Source organism: Monodon monoceros, unplaced genomic scaffold (assembly GCF_005190385.1).
Source record: "Monodon monoceros isolate NGI ecotype Baffin Bay Population unplaced genomic scaffold, NGI_Narwhal_1 Super_Scaffold_11, whole genome shotgun sequence".
Lineage (NCBI taxonomy): Eukaryota > Metazoa > Chordata > Mammalia > Artiodactyla > Monodontidae > Monodon > Monodon monoceros.
The window spans coordinates 35,086,096-35,111,823 of NW_021703767.1; positions in this window are offsets into that span (position 1 = coordinate 35,086,096).

A 25,728-nucleotide genomic window follows, 5' to 3' on the forward strand; every position below is an offset into this window, starting at 1 on the left:
TCAAAATGTTAAGTGGAAACAATTTGGGTAATGTACTTTATAGAGAAGTGACCTTATTCATACTCAAATGATTTCAATGAAAAATTCTATGGTTTTATTATTTTGTATATGTCAAATGTAAATTTATTGGAATTGAATCAATAAGAGAAGAGATGAAAATAAAGAAACTGCAAATAATGCATTAACTATGATTAAATTGCTATTCTAATACTATGAACTTAAAAGTTCATGGCAAACCTTTTGAGACTAACTTAAAGCCAAAAGTGTCAAGGTATGTGGGAATGTAGATGAAAAAGCTTTCATTAGAATTAATGGCAAATGATTTTTTATCATAGCTCAAACAATTTAAACGCTTACCTGGTTTTATATTTTTACATATGCAATTGGAATGGTGGCCAGTCTCCAAGATGTTTCCTAAACAAACTTGTCTCTGAGTATTCATGCCTATCGATTCATACCAGTTGAATCAGGGATGATTTGAGTGGCCAGTGGAATACTGCAGAAGTGACAACATATGCTTTCAAGGCCAGGTTATAAGAGGCATTGTAGTTTCCTCCTTGGTCTCCTGCTTTGCTCACTCTGGGGCAAGCCAGCTGCCATGCCATGAAGACACTAGAGTAGCCCACATGGAGAGGAACCAACTTGGCAGTCTTGAGAGTAAAACACCTTGGAAGTGGCTCTGCCAGCACCAGACAAGCCTTCAGATGACTGCAGCCCCAATTAATGTCAGACTGCAACCAGAGAGACTCTAATACCTTTCTGAATTCCTGACTTGCATAAACTGTTAGAGACAATAAGTATTATAATTTTAACCCACTAAGTTTGGGATGATTTGTTATGCAGCAATGTATAATTAATACAATTGGATAAAGTGATACTGCAACAACAGAAAAAGAGGAAAACATCTCAATTTTCTGCTTTTCCCAAGAGCCATGTTTTAAACAATCTATAATGATTTCATCTAAGAATAATAATTGAGGATGATTAGTTTATATAGTAGCTAACAATTATCAGAGGACAGAGATACCATGACATTCTCAAAACTCCTTCTCAGAACTTGATAGCTGGAATAGTATTTTAGACTATATTTTTTAAAAGTCATACAACAATAAAACAAAACTCATTTGTTTGTTTATGTAATCAGTAAGTATTAATTGAGCAAATACATGTGCTGGCCAGTATGTTAAGTACTAGAGGTAAAGTAACAAATGATACAGCTTTCTCCATGAAGTTCACTCTATATATCAATGAATTTTAATGTTCAATTAAAATTAAATAGGGTCACATTTATATCTTCTCATGTGACATACAAAAATTATATTTTCTGTAGTTTTCTATTAGTCAGTGAACAGTTTTCTCTCAATTTCACTAGTTCCCATGAGGAGCCAGGTGCTTTCTCAGTATGGAGAGAAGAAAACTTAAAAATTTCAAATTTCTTTGTTTTTCAGAGAAATTATGGAGTTATAACCAGATCTCAGTTCATTCATTCATTCATTCATTCCAGAAGCATTTATCAAATATCACCTAAATATTTCCACACCCTTAAATATATTATTATATTAGAATATCAGAAATGACTTAACTCTGACAGTTCCTTATAATCAAAAAAGTTTAAAATATTTTATTATACTTTATTTTATAAATCTGACAGAAAATATAATTAAATATTTTTATTGAAAATATATAAAGTAATTTTTAATGTTTTAGCATTTAATGAGATCACAGGATGAAACTGTATCAGAGAAATGAGATGCTACTACATCCTTTTATTTTAAAATGAATATTTATTTAAGGAGAAAATAAGGTGGATTAGAAGTGTTTGGGGGGATCAATATTTTATATTTTGTAAAAGAATAATTGATTAAGGGATATTGAGGAGCCTGGAATATAGTGGTCAGTCAATAATGAATTTTATTAATTAATTTTGGCTTTATAAATAGGAGTCAATATTTACCTCTTAATTAAAATTATTATATAAATTGCTATTATAGATTTCTGTTGTTCTTTACAAAACTGTATATACATTTGCCTGTGGATTGTGTTGTGTATTCAAATACAGATACGTTTCAAGCATGAATTATATTATCTGAAGAGTCATGGCTAGAAGAGAAATTTTTTCCTAAAAAGTTTTTTTTGTTTCCTTAACACTTATCCAACTTAATTTGAAACAATGCAAACTCAAACAAAAGAATACTTTAGAATTCACTTTCAGGCTAATAGTTAATTAGCAATTTTAATAAAGAAGTGGTTTATTGGGTGTCTCACTCAAGTGCTTTAGGTTAATACCAGAAACAGAAAAAGTTGAATTATAGTCATATTGGAACAAAATTTCAAGAAATTATGTTTAAGGTATCTCTTTGTTTTCCCAAGAGGCCTGAAATTGTTACTTTTCAGCAAAATGAACCTAATGATGTGCCTTTTCTTTCCCTAGTGACTTTCTATAGTTTAATTAACTGACTCAGGTCAACTATCTAATTCATCAGTTTTTGAACATCTAGACTTGCTCTTAAATCCCCTTTTGAGAAATGAATTCCTGTTACAAGGACCTCATGGGTGTGTATGTGTGGGGAAATAATTTTGAACAATTAGGAATTAATGATGACCTTGTAGGGGATAGAAGAGGACATGATCATAAAAGTTGAATATACATCAGTAGGAATAGGTAATGAATTCCCATTGGCATAATTGGCTAGTATTAAAATGGAGGTATCTACAATTATTATGATTGGAAGTTTCTTGAGGAAAAGAGGAAAGTACTGGAAGGTGCAACTCTAGACATTACTCTTGAAATCTCATCAGTGATAATTTGGAAGCATATATAAATAAAATTGTTAGAGTTGAAATCTGGAAAACTATTCTAATGGAACAAAAATAGAAAAAATCACATTGAAAATGGAAAAACCAAGTAATATTACTGTGTATTGGACACAATATAAAGAATAGCAATCTAGAGTTTGGGCTATGCTTTTTGATGACACCTGAGTTTAACTCATTGCTCTCCCACCACTTAACTGTGTGGTCTTAGAAAAATTGCTTCTATATGCCTCCAAAGATGAGTATAATATTAGTAATTACTTCATAGGCTTAATATAAGTTAGATATAAGTTAATAATAATACCTACTTGTCTCACTTATCTTTTGCTGGTTAACACACAAACCATGCCAAAACTCAACGACTTAAGAAACAATTTATTTTTCTCATGGTTCTGGGGGTTGACTGGGATTAGCTGAACAGTTCTCACTTGGAGTCCCTCATGTTGACTGGGACTGCCACCATTTTAATGCTCAAGTGGGCTTAATGTCTAATGTGGCTGACCAACATGACTGGTGGATAATGCTGAGTCTGGGGGCTCAACCTGTCTATGTGATTTGGGCAAGCTCCATTATTTGCAGGACTCAGTGCAAAATGAAAGTGCAGGGCTTCTTGTTAAAAAAATATATATATATTAAGAATTTCAAAACACTGACAGCACAGGTTGCATGCTTATCAATCTATCCCTGGGCTTGGGCTTCTCAGAGTATATATGGGTAGATTCTGAGAAGCAGCATCCCAAGAGCACTCATTCTAAAAGATCCAGAAAGAAGTTGCCAAGCTTCTTATGGCCTGGTCAGTCACATTTCTATTTGTCAAAGGTACAATACAAAACCAGGCCAGATTTAATAAGAGGAGAATTAGACCCCATCTCTTGATGTGAGGGGCAGCATGCCTGTACGGGGAGAGAAAGAATTGATGGTGTCCATTTTTGGATATTATTGCCACAAGAACTTGAAGAACTTTTTATAATTTTTAAAGGTGATAATTCACATTGGATAGTTAGCAGAGTGCCTGTCCTATAAAAATGCTTATATAATAACTGTTATTATTGTCCCAGATTATAAACTTGGTCAAAAAACTAAAGTCCATGGCTTTGTATATCTGCTCTATATTTGAGTTAAAAATGTACATATTATCGGATCTTATCTTCACTATTCTATGAAATCTGTTTTGCAAAAATGTTAGAAAAGCTAACAATTACTGCTGTTAGATTCTGTAATGACTAAAACACATTCTTAAGGTAATTATTAATGAGTTTACTGTTAGTCTCAATGATAATAAGGCTTCTCTTACCTAAAGGTGTTTTGCAGAAGTGGAGAGTTTAGCTTTGACTTTTCTGCCTATTAAATAAACATCTGCCACCTGTAGTCTATTGTCTTGCTGCATTTATCACAGATGAGTGCAGCAAAAAAAAATGAAAATAAATTGCTTTAATATAATACTCTTTTCTCACACTTTGCCATAAAGTGCCACATTCCTTGAGTGCATCTTAGCTAGTGTGTAACTCTGAATTCCAGGTTATAAAAGCTTTTCATAATCTTTAGTCATTTAACACTACCTACATCTCATCTGATGGCTTTTCTTTTCAGTTTGTGCCAAAAGCAATATAATTTTTCAATTAGGAAGCAAACATACTTTTAAAAATGAGATGCTGTTTCTGACATACAAATTTTGTTTATGGGTACCAACAACATTCTAAGAAACCTTGTGTATAAAGATAATTATAAGTGAAAAGAACTGCTAAATGATCATCCAGGACACCAAAGAACAGTCTATTCTGTTATGATAAAGACAAAAGAATACAGTCAATTACAAAACTATGTTTATTCTGCTGTGCAAGGCCCCCAGAAGGCACTGAGAAAAAATTTTTATAAATCAGTACACAATAATATCAACCAGTGTTGAAGGAGCAGAATCTAAGGAAATCTATGATTTAATTTAATTTAATATATTTTTTTTACTGTTTATTTATTATTTATTTATTTTCTTATTAGTCATCCATTTTATACACATCAGTGTATACATGTCAATCCCAATCTCCCAATTCATCACACCACAACCCCCACCACCCCGCCGCTTTCCCCACTTGGTGTCCATATGTTTGTTCTCTACATGTGTGTCTCAATTTCTGCTCTGCAAACCAGTTCATCTGTACCATTTTCTAGGTTCCACATATATGCGTTAATATACGATATTTGTTTTTCTCCTTCTGACTTACTTCACTCTGTATGACAGTCTCTAGATGCATCCATGTCTCTACAAATGACCCAATTTCGTTCCATTTTATGGCTGAGTAATATTCCATTGTATATATGTATCACAACTTCTTTATCCATTTGTCTGTCAATGGGCATTTAGGTTGCTTCCATGACTTGGCTATTGTAAATAGTGCTGCAATGAACATTGGGGTGCATGTGTCTTTTTGAATTATACTTTTCTCTGGGTATATGCCCAGTAGTGGGTTTGCTGGGTCATATGGTAATTCTATTTTTAGTCCTTTAAGGAACCTCCATACTGTTCTCCATAGTGGCTGTATCAATTTACATTCCCACCAACAGTGCAAGAGGGTTCCCTTTTCTCCACACCCTCTCTAGCATTTGTTGTTTGTACATTTTCTGATGATGCCCATTCTAACTGGTGTGAGGTGATACCTCATTGTAGTTTTGATTTGCATTTCTCTAATAATTAGTGATGTTGAGAAGCTTTTCATGTGCTTCTTGGCCATCTGTATATCTTCTATGGAGGAATGTCTATTTAGGTCTTCTGCCCATTTTTGGATTGAGTTGTTTGTTTTCTTTAATATTGAGCTGCATGAGCTGTTTATATATTTTGGAGATTAATCCTTTATCCGATGATACATTTGCAAACATTTTCTACCATTCTGAGGGCTGTCTTTTTGTCTTGTTTATGGATTCCTTTGCTGTGCAAAAGCTTTTAAGTTTCATTAGTCCCATTTGTTTATTTTTGTTTTTATTTCCATTACTCTAGGAGGTGGATCAAAAAATATCTTGCTGTGATTTCTGTCAAAGAGTGTTCTGCCTATGTTTCCTCTAAGAGTTTTATAGTGCCCAGTCTTATTTAGGTCTTTAATCCATTTTGAGTTTATTTTTGTGTAGGGTGTTAGGGCGTGTTCCAATTTCATTTTTTTACATGTAGCTGTCCAGTTTTCCCAGCACCACTTATTGAAGAGACTGTCTTTTCTCCATTGTGTATCCTTGCCTCCTTCATCATAGATTAGTTGACCATAGGTGTGTGGGTTTATCTCTGGGCTTTCTATCTTGTTCCATTGATCTATGTTTCTGTTTTTGTGCCAGTACCATATTGTCTTGATTACTGTAGCTTTGTAGTATAGTCTGAAGTCAGGGAATCTGATTCCTCCAGCTCCGTTTTTTTCCCTCAAGACTGCTTTGGCTATTTGGGGTCTTTTGTGTCTCCATACAAATTTTAAGATTTTTTGTTCTAGTTCTGTAAAAAGTGTCCTTGGTAATTTGATAGGGATTGCATTGAATCTGTACATTGCTTTGGGTAGTATACTCATTTTCACAATATTGATTCTTCCAATCCAAGAACATTGTATATCTCTCCATCTGATTGTATCATCTTTAATTTCTTTCATCAGTGTCTTATAGTTTTCTGCATACAGGTCTTTTGTCTCCTTAGGTAGGTTTATTCCTAGGTATTTTATTCTTTTTGTTGCAGTGGTAAATGGGAGTGTTTCCTTAATTTCTCTTTCAGATTTTTCATCATTAGCATATAGGAATGCTAGAGATTTCTGTGCATTAATTTTGTATCCTGCAACTTTACCAAATTCATTGATAAGCTCTAGTAGTTTTCTGATAACATCTTTAGGATTCTCTTAGTATCATGTCATCTGCAAACAGTGACAGTTTTACTTCTTCTTTTCTGATTTGTATTCCTTTTATTTCTTTCTCTTCCCTGATTGTTCTGGCTAGGACTTCCAAAAGTATGTTGAATAATAGTTGAGAGAGTGGATATCCTTGTCTTGTTCCTGATCTTGGAGGAAATGCTTTCAGTTTTTCAACATTGAGAATGATGTTTGCTGTGGGTTTGTCATATATGACCTTTATTACACTGAGTTAGGTTCCCTCTATGCCCACTTTCTGGAGAGTTTTTTTTATCATAAATGGGTGTTGAATTTTTTCAAAAGCTTTTTCTGCATCTATTGAGATGATCATATGGTTTTTATTCTTCAATTTGTTAATATGGTGTATCCCATTGATTGATTTGCATATATTGAAGAATCCTTGCATCTCTGGGAAAAATCCCACTTGATCAAGGTGTACGATCCTTTTAATATGTTGTTGAATTCTGTTTGCTAGTATTTTGTTGAGGATTTTTGCATCCGTATTCATCAGTGATATTGGTCTGTAATTTTCCTTTTTGTAGTATCTTTGTCGGGTTTTGGTATCAGGGTGATGGTGGCCTCATAGAATGAGTTTGGGAGTGTTCCTTCCTCTGCAATTTTTTGGACGAGTTTGAGAAGGATGGGTGTTAGCTCTTCCCTAAATGTTTGATAGAATTCACCTGTGAAGCTATCTGGTCCTGGACTTTTGTTTATTGGAAGATTTTTAATAACAGTTTCAATTTCATTACTTTTGATTGGTTTTTCATATTTTCTAATTCTTCCTGGTTCAGTCTTGGAAGATTATACCTTTCTAATAATTTGTCCATTTCTTCCAGGTTGTCCATTTTATTGGCATAGAGTTGCTTTTAGTAGTCTCTTAGGATGCTTTGTATTTCTGCAGTGTCTGTTGTAACTTCTCCTTTTTCATTTCTAATTTTATTGACTTGAGTCCTCTCCCTCTTTTTCTTGATCAGTCTGGCTAATGACTTATCAATTTTGTTTATCTTCTTAAAGAACCAGCTTTTAGTTTTACTGATCTTTGCAACTCTTTCCTTTGTTTCTATTTCACTTATTTCTGCTCTCATGTTTATGATTTCTTTCCTTCTGTTATCTTTGGGTTTTGTTTGTTCTTCTTTCTCTAGCTCCTTTAGGTGTAAGGTTAGATTGTTTGAGATTTTTCTTGTTTCTTGATGTAGGCTTGTATAGCAATAAACTTCCCTCTTAGAACTGCTTTTGCTGCATCCCATAGGTTTTGGATCATTGTGTTTTCCTTCTTATTTGTCTCTAGCTATTTTTTGATTTCCTCCTTGATTTCTTTGATGATTTCTTGGTTATTTAGTAACGTATTGCTTAGCCTCCATGTGTTTGTGTTTTTTACGTTTTTTTTTCCCTGTAATTCATATCTAATCTCATAGTGTTGTGGTCAGAAAAGATGTCTGATATGATTTCAGTTTTCTTAAGTTTACTGAGGCTTGATTTGTGACCCAAGATGTGATCTATCCTGGAGATTGTTCCATGCACACTTGAGAAGAAAGTGTAATCTGCTGTTTTTGGATGGAATGACCTATAAATATCAATTAAATCTATCTGGTCTATTGTGTCGTTTAAAGCTTGTTTTTCCTTATTAATTTTCTATTTGGATGATCTGTCCATTGGTGTAAGTGAGGTGTTAAAGTCCCCCACTATTATTGTGTTACTGTTGATTTCCTTTTTTAGAACTGTTATCAGTTGCCTTATGTATTGAGGTGCTCCGATCATGGGTGCATATATATTTATAATTGTTGTATATTCTTCTTGGATTGATCCCTTGATCATTACATAGTGTCTTTCCTTGTCTCTTGTAACATTTTTTTATTTTAAAGCCTATTTTATCTAATATGAGTATTACTACTCCAGCTTTCTTTTGATTTCCATTTGCATGGAATATCTTTTTGCATTCCCTCACTTTCAATCTGTATGTGTCCCTAGGTCTGAAGTGGGTCTCTTGTAGACAGCATATATATGGGTCTTGTTTTTGTATCCATTTACCAAGCCTGTGTCTTTTGGTTGGAGCATTTAATCCATTCACATTTAAGGTAATTATCGATATGTATGCTCCTTTCACCATTTTTAATTGTTTTGGGTTTGTTTTTGTAGGTGCTTTTCTTCTCTTGTTTCCAACTTACAGAAGTTCCTTTAGCCTTTGTTGTAAAGCTGGTTTGGTGGTGCTGAATTCTCTTAGCTTTTGCTTGTCTGTAAACCTTTTGATTTCTCCATCGAATCTGAGTGAGATCCTTGCTGGGTAGAGTAATCTTGGTTGTGGGTTTTTCCCTTTCATCACTTTAGGTATATCATGCCACTCCCTTGTGGCTTGTAGAGTTTCTGCTGAGAAATCAGCTGTTAACCTTATGGGAGTTCCTTTGTATGTTATTTGTCATTTTTTCCTTGCTGCTTTCAATAATTTTTCTTTGTCTTTAAGCTTTGCCAATTTGATTACTATGTTTCTCGGCATGTTTTTCCTTGGTTTATCCTGTATGGGACTCTGCACTTCCTGGATTTGAGTGGCTATTTCCTTTCCCATGTTAGAGAATTTTTTTTCTATAATCTCTTCAAATGTTTTCTCTGATACTTTCTCTCTCTCTTCTCCTTCTGGGACCCCTATAATGCAAATGTTGTTGCATTTAATATTGCCCCAGATGTCTCTTAGGCTGTCTTCATTTCTTTTCATTCTCTTTCTTTATTCTGTTCTGCAGCAGTGAATTCCACCTTTCTGTCTTCCAGGTCACTTATCCATTCTTCTGCCTCAGTTATTCTGCTACTGATTCCTTCTAGTGTAGTTTTCATTTCAGTTATTGTATTGTTCATCTCTGTTTGTTTGTTCTTTAATTCTTCTAGGTCTTTGTTAAACATTTCTTGCATCTTCTTGATCTTTACCTCCATTCTTTTTCTGAGGTCCTGGATCAAATTCACTCTCATTATTCTGAATTCTTTTTCTTGAAGATTGACTATCTCCATTTCATTTCATTGTTTTTCTGGGTTTTTTTCTTGTTCCTTCTTCTGGCACATAGCCCTCTGCCTTTTCATCTTGTCTATCTTTCTGTGAGTGTGTTTTTTTCCCACATGCTGCAGGATTGTAGTTCTTCTTGCTTCTGCTGTCTGCCCTCTATGATTTAAGTTTAAACAGTTTATATTTTTTATGAGTGGCTAAGCTATAGACCTTCATATTCAATTTACAAGAGTACACTGTTTCTGAACTTTACCCTTTCCTTATACTCCCTGGACTCCTATTCATTTTTATTGTTTTTTCTTATGATATCTCATCTCACAGATGCCTTATATACCATAGGCACCAGCATAATAAACATAAATTGCATATAATATAATTGCACACCTTGGTGAATTTCTGAACATATTTACCAACCCCAAAGTCAATCTCATGCTCCTTCCAGAGACTGAACTAATCTCTCTCCCCACAGTGACAACCAGTGTCCATATTTGTACCAATATATATTAGATTTCCCTGTTTGTATATTTTATATAAATGGAATCAGACATATGGGCTCTTTTGTGTGTGGCTTCTTCTTCTGCTCAAATTTATATTTGGGAGATTCATCCACATTGTTGCATACCCTAATAATATTTATTCTAATTGCTCTATCATCTTCCATTGTGTGAATATACTGTGACTTATTTATCACTTCCATTGTTACTAGGCATCTAGGTTGTCTCCAATTTAAGGCTTTTATAAGTAGTGCAACCATAAACATTTTCTTACATGTCTTTTGGTGAACATCAAGACAGAATTTTAGCAGTAGAACTGCTGAGCCACATGATATGCATATGTTTAGTTTTAATAGATGCTAACCATTTTTCAAGTGGTTGTGCCAATTAAGACGTTCATCAGTTATGTACTAGAGTTCCAGTGGCTCTACATCTTTGCAATCTTGGTATTTTGTCGTTAATTTTAGTCATTTGGGTCAGTGTGTAGCACAGATGACTAATGAGGTAAAGTACTGTTCCATATGTTTATTGGCTATTTGGTTAATCTCTTTTGTGAAGTATGTCCCTGTGTCCAAGTGATTTGACCATATAAATATAAGAAATATAATTATTAAGAAGGATTATCTGTATTTAAAAATTAATTTGTGAGAGTCTTTATTGATTTATAAGATTTAAAAATATATCCTAAATATTAATGTTTTGATGACTCTATGTATCATGACTATCTTCTCCCACCTGTTGGGTTGTTTTAATGTGCTCTTAACAGTCTTTTTAATGAATAGAAGTTCTTCAATTTAATACAGTCTAGTTTAATATTTTTTTCTTTTATAATTAGCATTTTCCGTGTTTTGAGAAAACTTCGAAGATGTTCTATTTTCCTCTAAATGCTTCATTTTATACTTTCCAGACATAGATCTGAACACTATCTGGAATTAATTTTTGTGCTTTGTGAGAGGGAGGTCCAGTTGACCACACATCATTTATTAAAGAGAGAATACTTTCTCCACTGTAACACAGTGTCAACTTTGCCCTGAATCTGGTGACTATTATTTACAGGTCTGTTTCTGGACCCTCTATTCTGTTTGTTCTTGTATCAAATCTAATCTGTCAATTAACCAAATACATTTTTATTAAAATAACTTCAATCATTTAACAAAACCATAATGTTTTTCCTTAATAAAAATAATACATTCTAGTGAAGTTACTATAAATTCAAATTCTACATTTTTAAAATTAATTTTTATTGGAGTATGGTTGCTTTACAATGTTGTGTTAGCCTCCACTGCACAACAGAATGGATCAGCCATATAGATACAGATATCCCCTCCCTTTTGGACTTCCCTCCTATTTAGTTTACCACAGTGCATTAGGTAGAGGTCCTTGTGCTATACAGCATGTTCCCATCAGTTGTCTATTTTATAAATTGTATCAATAATGTATATGTGTCAATCCCAGTCTCCCAATTTCTCCCACCCCACCCCTTTCCCCCTTGGTATCCATACATTTGTTTTCTTCGTCTGTGTCTCTATTTCTGCTTTGCAAATAAGCTAATCTGTATCATTTTTCTAGATTCCACCTATATGCGTTATTATATGATATTTGTTTTTCTCTTTCTGACTCACTTCACTTTGTATAAAACTCTCTAGGTCCATCCACGTCTCCTACAAATAACCTAATTTCGTTCCTTTTTATGGCTGAGTAATATTCCATTGCATATATGTACCACATCTTCTTTATCCATTCCTCTGTTGATGGACATTTAGGTTGCTTCCATGTCCTGGCTATTGTAAACAGTGCTGCAATGAACATAGGGGTGCATGTGTCTTTTTGAATTATGGTTTTCTCTGGGTATATGTCCAGGAGTGGGATTGTTGGGTCATATGGTAGTTCTATTTTTAGTTTTTTAAGGAACCTCCATACTGTTCTCCATAGTGGCTGTATCAATTTACATTCCCACCAACAATATATGAGGGTTCCCTTTTCTCCACACCCTCACTAGCATTTATTGTTTGTAGATTTTTAATGATGGCCATTCTGACCGGTGTGAGGTGATACCTCATTATAGTTTTGATTTGCATTTAAAATTCTACATTTTGAATAATAACTTCTATTGCTTCTCATTTAAATCTGAAATGTATACCCCACCACATGAAAGATTAATATGCCACAATGTGGCATTTATTTAACTTTTATTCAGCAATTACAGCGTGCTAAACATCAGGAATGAAAAAGTAACTAAGACTTGTTTTCTGCTCTCAACATGTCTCGAGAGGGAGAAAGGTATATAAATAGATCAAACACAATATGAAGTGATATGCTATTTCTGTGAAACAAACATCTAACAGTGTAGGGTTTGGTGGGAATGGTGACAGCTGAGCTGGACTAAAATTTGGAGGAAAACCTCATGGCATTTCTCAGAAAACTGGATGGAGGCCCGCAAAAGACTGAGTTGGGTTCAACCAGTTTACAGTTTTCTAGAACAATAAAATTACAGAACAACAGGGGAAAAAAGTTGATGATGTTGAAGGAAGTGTAATTTTACTGACATCAAAGTACCTAGTTAAGGAGGTGAACAGAAAAAAACTGCTGATAGGAATAAAATAGAGGGGCCCAGGGAACAGAAGTCCACATAAGAACAAAGAAAGGTCCAATGGGAATTAGAGAGAGAGAGAGCATGAAAAAAAGGTAGTATGATTTGGTTGCAGAGTGAGGTTATTTGAATGCAGATTGTGGGTGAATGAGTAATTCAAGTCATTGCTACAGGAGTGGGGAATTTCAGAGGTGTTGAGATGAGGTCACAAGAATTAAGGAAGGTAATTGAAAGATTAAGGTACTGGCTGGGTCTTACAGACATTGAAGTAATTCAGGACCATGACACAACATGGAGTGGGAAGCAAATGAATGATTCTGGTACTAAGGTCCCCAGTATGTAAAAAGAACAGAGATTTTTAGCTGAGGAGAAGAGGGTGTTTTTGTCAGATGTCATCCACCTCCACGTAGCAGTGATTTTGACATAACAATGACTAGGTAATGGCTCAGAAATGTTGAAAAGCAAGAATGGTGCTCTCTTCATCTAACAACTCTGAAATGAGTGGACTCTCTGAGAATGTCTTCCAACTGAGAGCATTATATGGGAAATTGTATCCTCAGGAAAAGCCAAGTTTCTGTTAGGCAGGAATGTAATAGGAAGCCACTGAGGATGACTGGTATTCCTTCTGGTATAGTTAAAATGTTTGGAAGAGAAGAGAGCAGCAGATGGAGTCAGTCACATCAGGGAAGGATCTACTCTTACATGTCTCCTTCCCACACAGTGGGAAGGAGACATGTAAGAGGGCAGTTAGAGAAGGAGAAGTGTGTTTGTGAGGTAAAGTGGAATTAGCAGATTTCAAGGATTTAAAAATAATTAGACCCAGAAATCCCTTGGAAAATTAACCTTGGTAGATGTCCTGGGGCTTGGTTGTCTCTTCTATAGGTATTCCAAGTATAATGATCAGAATCCTTGATGAAAGAGTGAATGCACTAATCTCAGAAGTTTAGATTCTATTCTGCATGAAAAAAACAGGATTTTAATCAGAAGAATAAATGGAGTTAAAGGAGAAAGACTGATTTCAGGAAAATCAGTTAGAATAATCAGTAACAATAATTTAAATAAGAGAAGACAAAGACAATGATAGTTGAGGTGGAAAGGAGAGGCCAGATTTTACAGACGCTTTAGAAGTAGAATCAACAAGATATGTTCTTGGATATGGATACGGGATTTGATATGGGCAGTTAGAGAGAAGTAGTAGTTGAGATTTACCTAGTTTCCAGATTAGGCATCTGAGTGGATGCCAGGCAAGAGGATTAACTGAGGATAACGGAGGAGGCAGTGCATATTTAGACTGGGTATTTAGGGCTGTCTTTTTATGCTTCCTCAATATCCATTGTCTCTTATCTAAAACAGTTCCATATATTTCTTGAAGAAGGATCCTGCCTCCTTTTTATAGTCCATGTTTTAAATGTAGCCAACTCCACTGCCAGTACCAGAGATGGCCAATTGCAATATGGGGTATTCTTGCCCATACTGATGGAACTTTTAGTAAGGGAGAACCTCTCTTTGGGCTCTGAGTTGCTGAGAAGAAATGATGTAAAACTAAATCTGCTGGTCACCCTAATGAACGGGTCCAGAACCAAAGACAGCTGAGATCTGAGATGGGAAAAGCAGGAGAGTATGATAAAATTTTTCTGAGATCCTAAATGCAATTATTTCTGAAGCTGATGAATCCTTGGAGTTTTCTGAAACACAGACACAACATTTTCTCTTCCCTTCCCTTTCCTATTCTCTTCTTTCTTCTTAAAATTGCCATTTTTTCCCCTTCTTGCTATGTTAATAACACAGAGTCTTGACTAATATAGTTGAGGAGGGAGTACAGGGGCAGATAATTTTTCATTAGAAATGTTAAATTGGAGGTGCCTGTACTAAATCTAATAGAGACGGTTAGTGGGCAATTACAACTAAAGAGTCTGAAGCTCAGGAGAGAAGTCAGGGTCAGAGATAAAACAAAAAAAAATATATAAAAGATTTTGAAGTCATGGATACAGAAAGTTTACCCAGGATGTACAGAGAAAGCAAGAATAGGAACGTCCCTGGTGGCGCAGTGGTTGGGAGTCCACCTGCCAATGCAGGGGACACAGGTTCGATCCCTTGTCCAAGAGGATCCCATATGTTACAGAGCAACTAAGCCCGTGCGCCACAACTACTGAGCCCATGCACCACAACTACTGAGCCCGAGTGCTGCAACTACTGAAGCCCACGTGCCCAGAGCCCATGCTCTACAACAAGAGAAGCCACCGCAATGAGAAGCCCATGCACCGCAATGAAGAGTAGCCCCCACTCACCACAACTAGTGAAAGCCGGCGTGCAGCAATGAAGACCCAATGCAGCCAAAAATAAAAATTAAAAAAAAAAGAAAGCAAGAATAGATGCAGCCCAAGAATAGGGTCTCAGAAAACTCCAGTATTTGGAGGTCAGGCCACAGGTCAGACAGAAGTGATACAGAAGGACTGGCCAGGGTGGTAGACAGTTGAGAAAATTCTGGACATAACTGACATGTGGGAAGAAAGTTTCCAAGACCAAAGCACTTCTGGAATCTAGAACAGTGCTACTCAAAGTCTCCCTAGGGAAATTGTTTCTGGATAGTGACAACATGAACAGCTGTCCTAGAATATAAACCAACTAAGCACACTTAAGTTCAGCTAACTTTTGTTTTTGATTTCTTTTCATAACAAGACTTTGTCCATGTGAAGGAAGTGATGCATTGATTTGCATCCTGTCACAGGCTTCTTCTCAGGCTGAACAATAGTTCTCCAATCGCACTTCGAGCAGCCTTGTTCTAACACTGATCCCTCTGCTGAGATCAGGTCAGTATATGATACATATCATTGGAAATACAAATAGATTTGAATCTGAATTATTGTATGGAATTTTAAACATGAATAATTGATAATAGGGAATGAAATAGACATATACAAATATGCGTCATTTAGAGATAAGGACTTAGGGACTCTTTGTAATGAAGGGATTTCCTGATTAATTTTGAAAAACAAAATTCTTAACAGTAAAATGCTTTTGTTTTAAAAAAAGCCTTACTTTGAACTATGATATCCAAAACCTATCACTAGAGCTGTCTGTGGAAGCAGGAGAAGGGGTGGATCTGGAGATGCAGAGTGTGGTCTGCTCACAAACCTCTTTCCCTCTGTGCTACTCCTTAAGATTCCAAAGTGGAACCAGAGGATTCTACATTTCACAGCTTGATTTGAAAACCACTGGGGTTGACAGTAAAAAATGATTCACTTTGAATTCTATGTTGACTCTTGACTTTTGCATTTTCTGGTCCTGTGACCTGAAGAAATGCCACTTAAGCTTCTTGAGGCTCAGTTTTCTAATCTATAAAACTGGGACACAATAGCAATTTTAAGAAGTGCTTCTGATTATCTAGTTAGCTGATAATGAGTGAATGTGCCTTGTGCAGTTTAAGGACTTGGTAAGAAAGGACCTCTCCAGTTCTCGCTACAATCCCCTGTGCTTCAGGGAGCTCTGGCTGCAGAAACCGTGGCCTCAAAGTTGGTGCTTGAATATCTCAAGTTCAGCTGCTCTCTGAAACCTGGTTGTTCCTAGGCAAGTGAATGAGAAGAGTGAAAAATAAACACCATGTTCCAGTGAAGTGTTGTAACTATGAGCAGGGACTCATGCGTGAGGGGTCAGAGTCCATACGTGTTCACAGCAATGTCAAGGATATCACTTAAACTTTCAGTCCCTGATTTTCACTGCAAGAGGACTAACATAAAAGAAGGTAAACTCTTTTTTTGTTTTTTCCTTTTAGAGATTTTATTTAGAATTCTAGACCTTTCAACAATCATTTTGAGTCTCCTTTATGTTTTTTCTTTTCTTGATTTCTATCTCCCTTCATTATCCTGTTTTTCCTTATCATTTGCTTCCCCACTCCACTTGTTGAACTTGTATTTGGAGGGGGATTGGTACTCATGAATGTGTATAGCATTTTCTATTTGAAACTTAGAAATTGTACACACATATTTCCTTACTTGTCATGTGTCCTTTTTGATGAAAAATGGCATTACCAAGTTTCCTTACTTCCCTCTTTCATTACCCTTTGCCCCAATCAACATTGAGTTTCAAAGGAAAAATCCCTTCAAATTTCAAAAATTGAAGATGTAACATCCTTAAGAAAATGTGAAAGAAATGACTTATCTTTTGAAGGCAATCTTCAAAGAAAAGTCACAAAAGTGTATTTCAGTATTGACAACAATACTGAAGTAATAATTCTAAGAGTCATCATTAATTAAACACTTACTCTGTATTAAGCACTCTTCCAGGAACTCTTAATTCTCATAATACCCATATGAAGGTGATACCACTATTATCCTTGTTTTACTAATGAGCATATTAAGGCAGAGAAAGGTTGAGTAAGTTTCTCAGGGTCACACAGCTAGAATATAGGGAAATAGGATTTAAACCTAGGCCATCTGACTCCAGAGACCTGCTTTAACAGAATACTATCTTTTTTCTTTTAATAGATCTTTATTGGAGTATAATTGCTTCACAATACTGTGTTAGTTTCTGTTGCACAACAAAGCAAATCAGCCATATGCATACACATGTCCCCATATCCCCTCCCTCTTGAGCCTCCCTCCCACCCTCCCTATCCCATCCCTCTAGGTCATCACAAAGCACCAAGCCAATCTCCCTGTGCTATGCAACTGCTTCCCACAAGCCAACTATTTTACATTCGGTAGTGTATATATGTTGATACTGCTCTCATCTCACCCCAGCTTCGCACGCCTACCCCAGGCTACCTTGAAGTAAGTTTGTCAGATGATGAGTGCCTATCGCTCCCCTTTCCAGGATAAAGATCAAAAAGATATAGTTAAGAAGAAAGCATTTGCACTAGTCTGACTCCTTGGTAAATTTGTGGAAGAGTATATAGAATAGATGGTGTCATTTTTATCAATTCATATACTCTTGGATCCCACACAGGAGAAGGCATTAGAGGACTCAACAGATTGTTCCCTAATCATCCAAATCCATGTAGTTTCTCATGAATAAAAGTTTGTAATCTTTTCAAACTACTTAGGGATTGGCAGCTGGGTACACTATTAATTCCTTTTGGAGCATGCCACTTAAGATGGACCTTAATGAATGTAGCATTTTATTTTTAATTAAAATACTTAGTTCAGGGAGTATTTATTAATAATTCTAACAGCAACAGATGGTCTGCTTATGTGCTGTAGCAGTCTTTACCCAAAATCAGTCAAAATAATTAACAAAATGTAAATTATTAAACACTTAAATATGTATTATGTATCATTCCCATTCCCATAACATATTCTAATCTTTAATGAGAAAAAACATGACAGTTAAACAATAATCTATAGAATACTGCATACCAAATGTTCAGAAAACTAGATTTTCTTGTTTTGTTATGTTAAAAATATTTGTGTTGGTAGCATTTTCTAGTATTCCTGCTGCCTAGAAGTGGAAGTAAAGCCAAAGCTAAATAAACAAAATTTTTCTTTGGTAAGAACATCATATACAGTGCTTTACGAAAGAATTGCATCTAATATTGGACAAGAACCTGAAAGTCCAGGTCTGACATTGGATTTTTTGTTGGGACTCTGGGAAATGTTCTTATCCTGTCCATTCATCTGCGGTTTGATCCAGCTGCTCTGAACCTTAGTTTCTTTAAAGGGCTTGAGAATCTTTGGCAGAAAACAGCCACTGGTGTACACAGGTTTTCTCTCTCTGTCTCCTTTACCCCTGGCTTCTCATCCCACACACTTTGTGTTGCCTCTAAATCTACCTTTATGACTCTTCGAATGAATGGTATTGTTTTTATTTTCCTCATGTTCTTGGGTCATCAAAGTGAGATGCAGTTTTGGAATCCCATATCTTTGTGATCTTTTAACTAAATAATGATACTTAAAATTACTTTGAGAACCAGAAGACAGAAAATCAGTTCATGGTTGGTGGTTTGGCAATGCTCCAACATGCACCAATTTGGTGTAACATTTGTGATAATGTGGGTCTGTCTTGGAAATTATGGAAACCATGAGTTTCACAGCACAGATTCTGAATACCATGCTTTGCTGTGGAATCAGTGTATGTATACACAGGGACCAAATAACACCGTTTTAATTCAAGTAGTATTTAAGTTCAAATTTCAAAATTTAATTCAAGTATTTAAATTCAATATTTTAACTCAATTTATATTTAAATGCTATTCTTCCATTTTAATGGCAAAGGTGAAAGGTAACTTAAAGGTCATTCCAACTGTGTGACTTTGAATTTTGTCTTCTTGGACAATTTATTGAAATTTTCTAAGCCTTAGTTTCCTCACTTGTATACTTAGGATAGAAATAGTACCTACCTGATAGATTTGTTGAAACTATTAAGTGAAAATTCCTCTCCACAGTGACAGGATAGGATAAGAGACTATCTAATCCATCTTCCTTCTTTTGAAAACTGATGAAGAAACTAAGTTCCAGAAGGTTAATTGATTTTTCCTGGATCACCAAATAGTTAGAAATGCCAGAAGTAGAAATGATGTATCATGGATGCCAGGTCAGGGTTCATTTAATGACACTTATGATGTTTACTTGCTGGAAAAGGACATTTATCTCTCAATTTTCAGGTCATAATTTGCTACTCACAGTCACATTTGTGTCCACAGGAAGAACAACATCAGTAAATTAGTTTTCGAGAGTGTAGATGCACATTTAAATTATTTGCTTTAAAATGTATCAAAAATTATTTTAAAAATATCTAATTCATAATTTTTTTCTGGTCAGTTCTAATATTTGCAAATATTTAATGGTAAATGATATTTTCATAAATTTAATTTTGCTCTTTACCTATTGTCAGTTTTTTTCTTTTTAACTTAAAACTACCAAAGAATCACATAAACAGTTACTCTATGGGTTTTTTTTTTTTTTTTTTCCTTACGCGGGCCTCTGACTGCTGTGGCCTCTCCCGTTGTGGAACACAGGCTCTGGACGCGCAGGCTCAGCGGCCACGGCTCACGGGCCCAGCCGCTCCGTGGCATGTGGGATCTTCCCGGACCGGGGCACGAACCTGTGTCTCCTGCATCGGCAGGCGGACTCTCAACCACTGTGCCACCAGGGAAGCCCACTCTATGGGTTTTAACATCTTAACAATTTAGTACCCAAGTGAAACAGGTTTTCTTACAGTTTGACCAAATACATAAATCAGCAAAACCAATTGTGATACTTTATTATAAATGAACAATTCTTGGAATTTTTTAGTCATTGAAAACTTTTGTTTTGCCTTCTAGCAGCTGTCTTCTACAGGAACAGCTGCTAATACTTATATATAACATTTGTCAGGTTCTTTTACAAGCCATATAAACTACAAATGCTGCTTTAAGGGAAGTTTAAAACTGTACTTATATCTATATACCAAATGGTTAAATTACTTTGAAATTTTTTGGATAGATAGGTGACAATTCACCGAAGCAATTATTTTAAAATGTACTGAGCTACTTGTCTTTCATGTCTTTGTAGAATTTTCTTTTCTTTGTGAACCAAAATAATTTCTTCTATGACAGTTTAGCCTAAACTGAGTTATTGAATTATGTAAATTGTTTAAAGATAAAGCATAAGCAGTTATATTTATTATCCAGGCTTTTCGACATTGGAGATTATGTACTTACCATTAAAGATGTCAATTTAGTAATGCTAATGCATTATTGGTGTACAGTGTGTTCCACCATTTTGTTCCCTTCCTTTCACCCAAGTAGAAACACCTACTGTCCCTTCAGGATGGCTGCTCCTGCCCTGGAACATAATCAGTCACTGCTTTCAAATGTCATCTGTGGAGGTCTTCAGGCTAGATAGTCCCTGCAGTGCTTGAAGGCAGCCCCTCAAACACTGCATTCCTTCTTAGGCTGCTCAGGACAGTTGCTAAGCTTTGCAAAGTGCAGGTGCAGTTGCCTTGGGGTATCTAGGGCAGCATTGTGTCTAGAGGGTTGCAGACATTAATTATCAGCCTCTTCTGCTGCACATGGTGGCAGGGAGGAGAACTGGGGATTAAGAAAGCCAGGTAGAACTTGAAGAGAAAAAATGAATTGTGCTCTCTCTGCATATTTAGCATTCTGTCAGCCTGCTGGTCAACAGATCCTGCAGAAGCCCTCTTCAAACCCCCAAGTAAAGCAAAGATGCAGATGCTCAGAGCTGGGCAATCAAAAATCAGAATTATCTCTAGGGTAGGAGTTTGGCTTCATTAACTACAGTCAAATGCCTGCCTTCTTAAAATCTTTGTACTGCTTGAAGTTTTACATAAATGAGGCCATGGCTCTTAGGATCAGAAATAAGGAGAGGGAGAAAAGGAGGAAACTAAGATCAATATAAAGAGTTTAATCCTTTGACAGTGAAGGTCCCCTCCACCTACCATCTGATCAATTTTCTGAGAAATAGTTTATGCAGTTTTCATCATTTTCTGTAGGCTAGTTTTTACCAATCTAAACATGTTTTCTAAAGTGCAAAGTGTAATTTACTTGGTTCGGATTTAATTTAATATTCGTGTTAAAATACTCATACCTAGATTTTTTTTCCTCTTGTTCTTATCCATTAATTATTTTAAAATGACTTCATCTATTCCATTAACTCTTAACATGTTGATGTTGGTCTTTTAATTTTTCCTTTTTTATCTAATCATCTCACGACATTTTTGACCTTTATTAGTTTTAGTAACATACTTGAAAAGAAATTCGGGATTCAATTTTGCTTTCAACTCATAAAGGAACTGTGTGCTACATTTAAATGGCTCTTTACCTAAGGACCTTGATGTTTCCTAGCCATTCAATACTCATATAAGATTTTACTTAACATTCCCAAATTTCTGCATTGACTATATATCTTGACTATATATATATAAACACATTTAAATATATATATGTACACATTTAAATATATATATATTTATATATTTTTTTAACTGACCTTTCTCTCCCTTAAAGTGTTTTTGTGTTTTTACATTCTTCAGACTGGATTTGATTCCCTACTGTATGAGCAGAGAGACGCTAATCTGTCTGGATGCTGAGCAAGTTCTCTGCACATAGTTGATGGTGAAGACATGCTTGTTGGGTGAAAAAATGGGTCATCAGTAAACAGGGCACTTCAATACTTTCCAATTCTAATTCAAGTCAACAGAGGAAGGTAGAGATATAAAGTTCTCTTAATATGGAATTCAGTGAGAAGAATAAAAATTATTTTCCAGGAACCCTAAAATAGTGGAGGGTTTGAAAATCCTAGCTGAGCACTTAAGCCAGTTATAAAAACCTTAGATTTTCAACCAGCTTTAACAATCCTAAAGAAAGTGTGTCTCAGGAGATGAGAGTTAAGGATATTTACCAAAGCTGTTACTTTGAATTTACTGAATAAATCATTCTTCAAAAGTAGCCCGGAGATCTTTTTCTTAGCTACCAAATTTGCCTTCATTGTCTCATTGGGAACTAACTCACAGATGTGGGGATTGGCCTTGGATGGACATCATATGACTTGGTAATTTTAAGCGTGTGATTGTGCTGTCCAGTGGTAATTATGCCATATGAGAGCCTGTCTGATAGGTTCTACACAAGCCAGGGAACACTGGATCCCAATTTCATATGTTAAGGGGAGGGGGTAGCAGCAATATAGAATTCCTAAGGACACAAAGGCCAAAGGTTTGCCAGTCTGGAGGGCTATGGGTATCATATTGGTGGATTACCTTCATTTTCCAGCTTGTAGCTATCATGGGGAAAAATTAATTAAAGCCCTCTCAGAACTTACACATATGTAGGGTTTAGAAGTCTGCCAAATAAAGACCTCCTGTAAAGAAAGTTGGCAACTTATAGTAAAACCAAGGGGTACCAACCACTCAGAGATAGCACAAGCACAGGTGAAACTGGGCCATTTAGGGTCTTATATTGACCACTGCCTTCATTGTAAACTATGATAAAAAGTATCATTCTCTAATACAAATATATTCAGAAAACTCATTGTAAAGATACTGTTTGTTGCCTATAAAAGCCAGTCTCTCTCTCTCTCTTTTTTTTTTTTTTGGCAGTACGTGGGCCTCTCACTGCTGTGGCCTCTCCCATTGCGGAGCACAGGCTCCAGACGCACAGCCTTGGCGGCCATGGCTCACGGGCCCAGCCGCTCCGTGGCATGTGGGATCTTCCCGGACTAGGGCACGAACCCATGTCCCCTGCATCGGCAGGCGGACTCTCAACCACTGCGCCACCAGGGAAGCCCCAGTCTCTCTTTTTTATTGCTAACAAAATCTTGTTTAAGAGATTGTGTCTAGAGGCCTCTTGAATTGGGTAAAAATTGAGTCTGGCCCTGGTTTTGGGTGGGTGTCTGTCCTAGTTTTGGCCTGTGAAATATAAGAGGATGTTCACTAGAGGCTCCTGGGAAGGTTTATCTTCACTGATAAATCTTTTTTATCACCTGAGTATTGGGATGGTTTGTTATATATTAACAGATAACCAGAATAGGGACCGATAATAAATAAAGGAATGTTATATCCCTGGCTAAATATTTCTACAATTTTGAGAAAACTTGAAAAAGGAAAATACTTAAATTCAGTTGGAAAGGTCAATTTTGGTCTATCATCTGGTTCTCTTTATATATGAATTCATTCAAAAGAAACACCATATATCTACACTACATGGATGAAAGGCTGTTCAACATGTGTTGATGGGATGTGCAGAGCCCCAGTTTATCTCTTGTCTATGTCCAGTGGATTTAGACAGGTTTGCCTCCTGATTTTAGAATATTCCTTCTTTCTGTAGTTCTAATCAGTGATGCAACCAGCAACTTGAACATCACTATAAAGATTTCCTTTTCCTCCTCCAGAAAGTTCTTGCCCTTGAGCAGGATTCAGTAGAAGCCTGCAATATTTGAAGCAGTCACCTAGCAGTTGTTTAATGTGGATGACTATGCCCTGCAGGCATATACAGAAGGAGATGGAGCAGGTTGTCAATTATTTCTGCACTCAGGGCTATGGACTAACAATATGCTTGAGTGAGGCAGGGGTTACACATCAGCTACAACCCCACAGGCAATCCAAATCTGCCATTAGTGGTGAGGAAATGAGAGTTTCAACAAGGTTGGGTTTCCTTGGTAGTGAGTTCCTAGTGAGGCAAACTTGGACCAGGATATAACAGCTCTTGTTAAGTCAGTGCATCAGCTAGAAAATGAACAGGGTAAGGTATGGCAGCAGCATGTCATCAAATTATAGTTCAAATTCCAAGGTCTGTGTGTTGTCAGGCCTTTACGACTCTGACACCTGCATCTTACTGACAGCACATGCAATCTGAGATTTCTTGCACCTGTTGCTTTCCTTGGAACAAAAATGTGGCATAAATTTACCTTATTGCAAATCCATAATACTGCCATTTTGTGAGGTTTAAACCATGGAAATACAGAATGGAGTGATTAGGGCATCTAATGAGAAGTCCCAGGATCAGACTTTGGTGATTAGGGTAGTCAATGGTGAACACATTTTTTTAGTTATAGAATGAGGTGGTGAAGACATCAGCCATAGATGTTCTGTGGGAACTGCTGGTAGCAGGGACACTGATCTAAGAAATTTTGAGGTTAAATTAGTTTCAGGGCAACAAATAACAAAGCAGTCCACGAGGCAAAAGCCATTTTTCGTAAAAATCATTAATTGATCTAATCAAATGAAATCTCCTCTTCACTGAGAATGTTGTGCTCCTCTACAGCAGGCTATGGGGTGGTCTGTCCTGTTATTCAGGTGTTTCTTCTGATCCTTCCCATGTCAGACGCAGAAAAATTAGGGATATTTTGTGGATAGATCTGATGAAGTGATAAATACAGGTCTTTCTACTTTTAGATCTTCTGAACTATTTATCATTCCTCTCCTTCTTGACTTTGAACTTGGGTTTGGGCTCTTAGCCATGGTCCTACCAAGGTTTTAACTTCTTTGTCACTCCTTTCTCTCTACCTCTTCTGCCCTTTTCCCTAGTATCCTTAAAGCAAATTTTAACTAACTTTGGAATTTGGGAAGTAGATGAGAGGAAACTGTCCCTGGTAGATTGCTTTTCTTCCGAATTTCTCATTTGGAGGACCATGGAACAAAAAGGAATTAGGGAAACAAAATCACAAAAATATATTAAAACATTGTTTTCCTGCTTTATGAAATATAGTGGTGCTGGGCTGCACCCCGCAGGCCTGCAAGCTTTATAATTGCACAGCCTTGAGTCCAAAGAAAGAGCCCAGAGACAGTGACAAAGACATCAATGGTTTATTGGATAGGAGATCTTACATGTCTGAAGCAAAAGGTCCTGGAGTGACACCCCACTGTGTACAGCAGAAGGCTGACAGGACAAGGCAACAAACTTCCCTGTTGGGGAGAGAAAGAGTCTGCCATTTATAGGGGGAATTGATGTCAGGTGAGCTCACCAGTTACAAGGGAAAACCAACAACTGGGGCATGTCCCTCATAGCCCTCAGGTTTAGGACCATGATGAGGGCAAATGTTTCCCTGTAATAAACTAGCAGGTGGAGCCTTTCTGGCCTAAGGATTAGAATAATCACTAGCTGGCGCAGGGGCCAAGCACGTTCATGTGAATAGGGTATAGGTGGAGCAGGGACTGGTTGAGCAGGGGATGTACAAAGAGCAAGAGAAGAGCCATCTTGAGTGGCCTGACCATACAGGTGGTAAATCCACTTTTGGTTTTGAGTCTTTTAATCTTTTAGCTACTTTCTCACTATTTTCCTTTATGTCTGTTTCCTATTTCTTTTTTTTTAGATGTTGGGGGTAGGAGTTTATTAATTAATTAATTATTTTTTGCTGTGTTGGGTCTTCATTTCTGTGCGAGGGCTTTCTCTAGTTGCGGCAAGCGGGGGCCACTCTTCATCGCGGTGCGCGGGCCTCTCACTATCGCGGCCCCTCCCGCTGCGGAGCACAGGCTCCAGACGTGCAGGCTCAGTACCTGTGGCTCACGGGCCCAGTCGCTCCGCGGCATGCGGGATTCCCCCAGACCAGG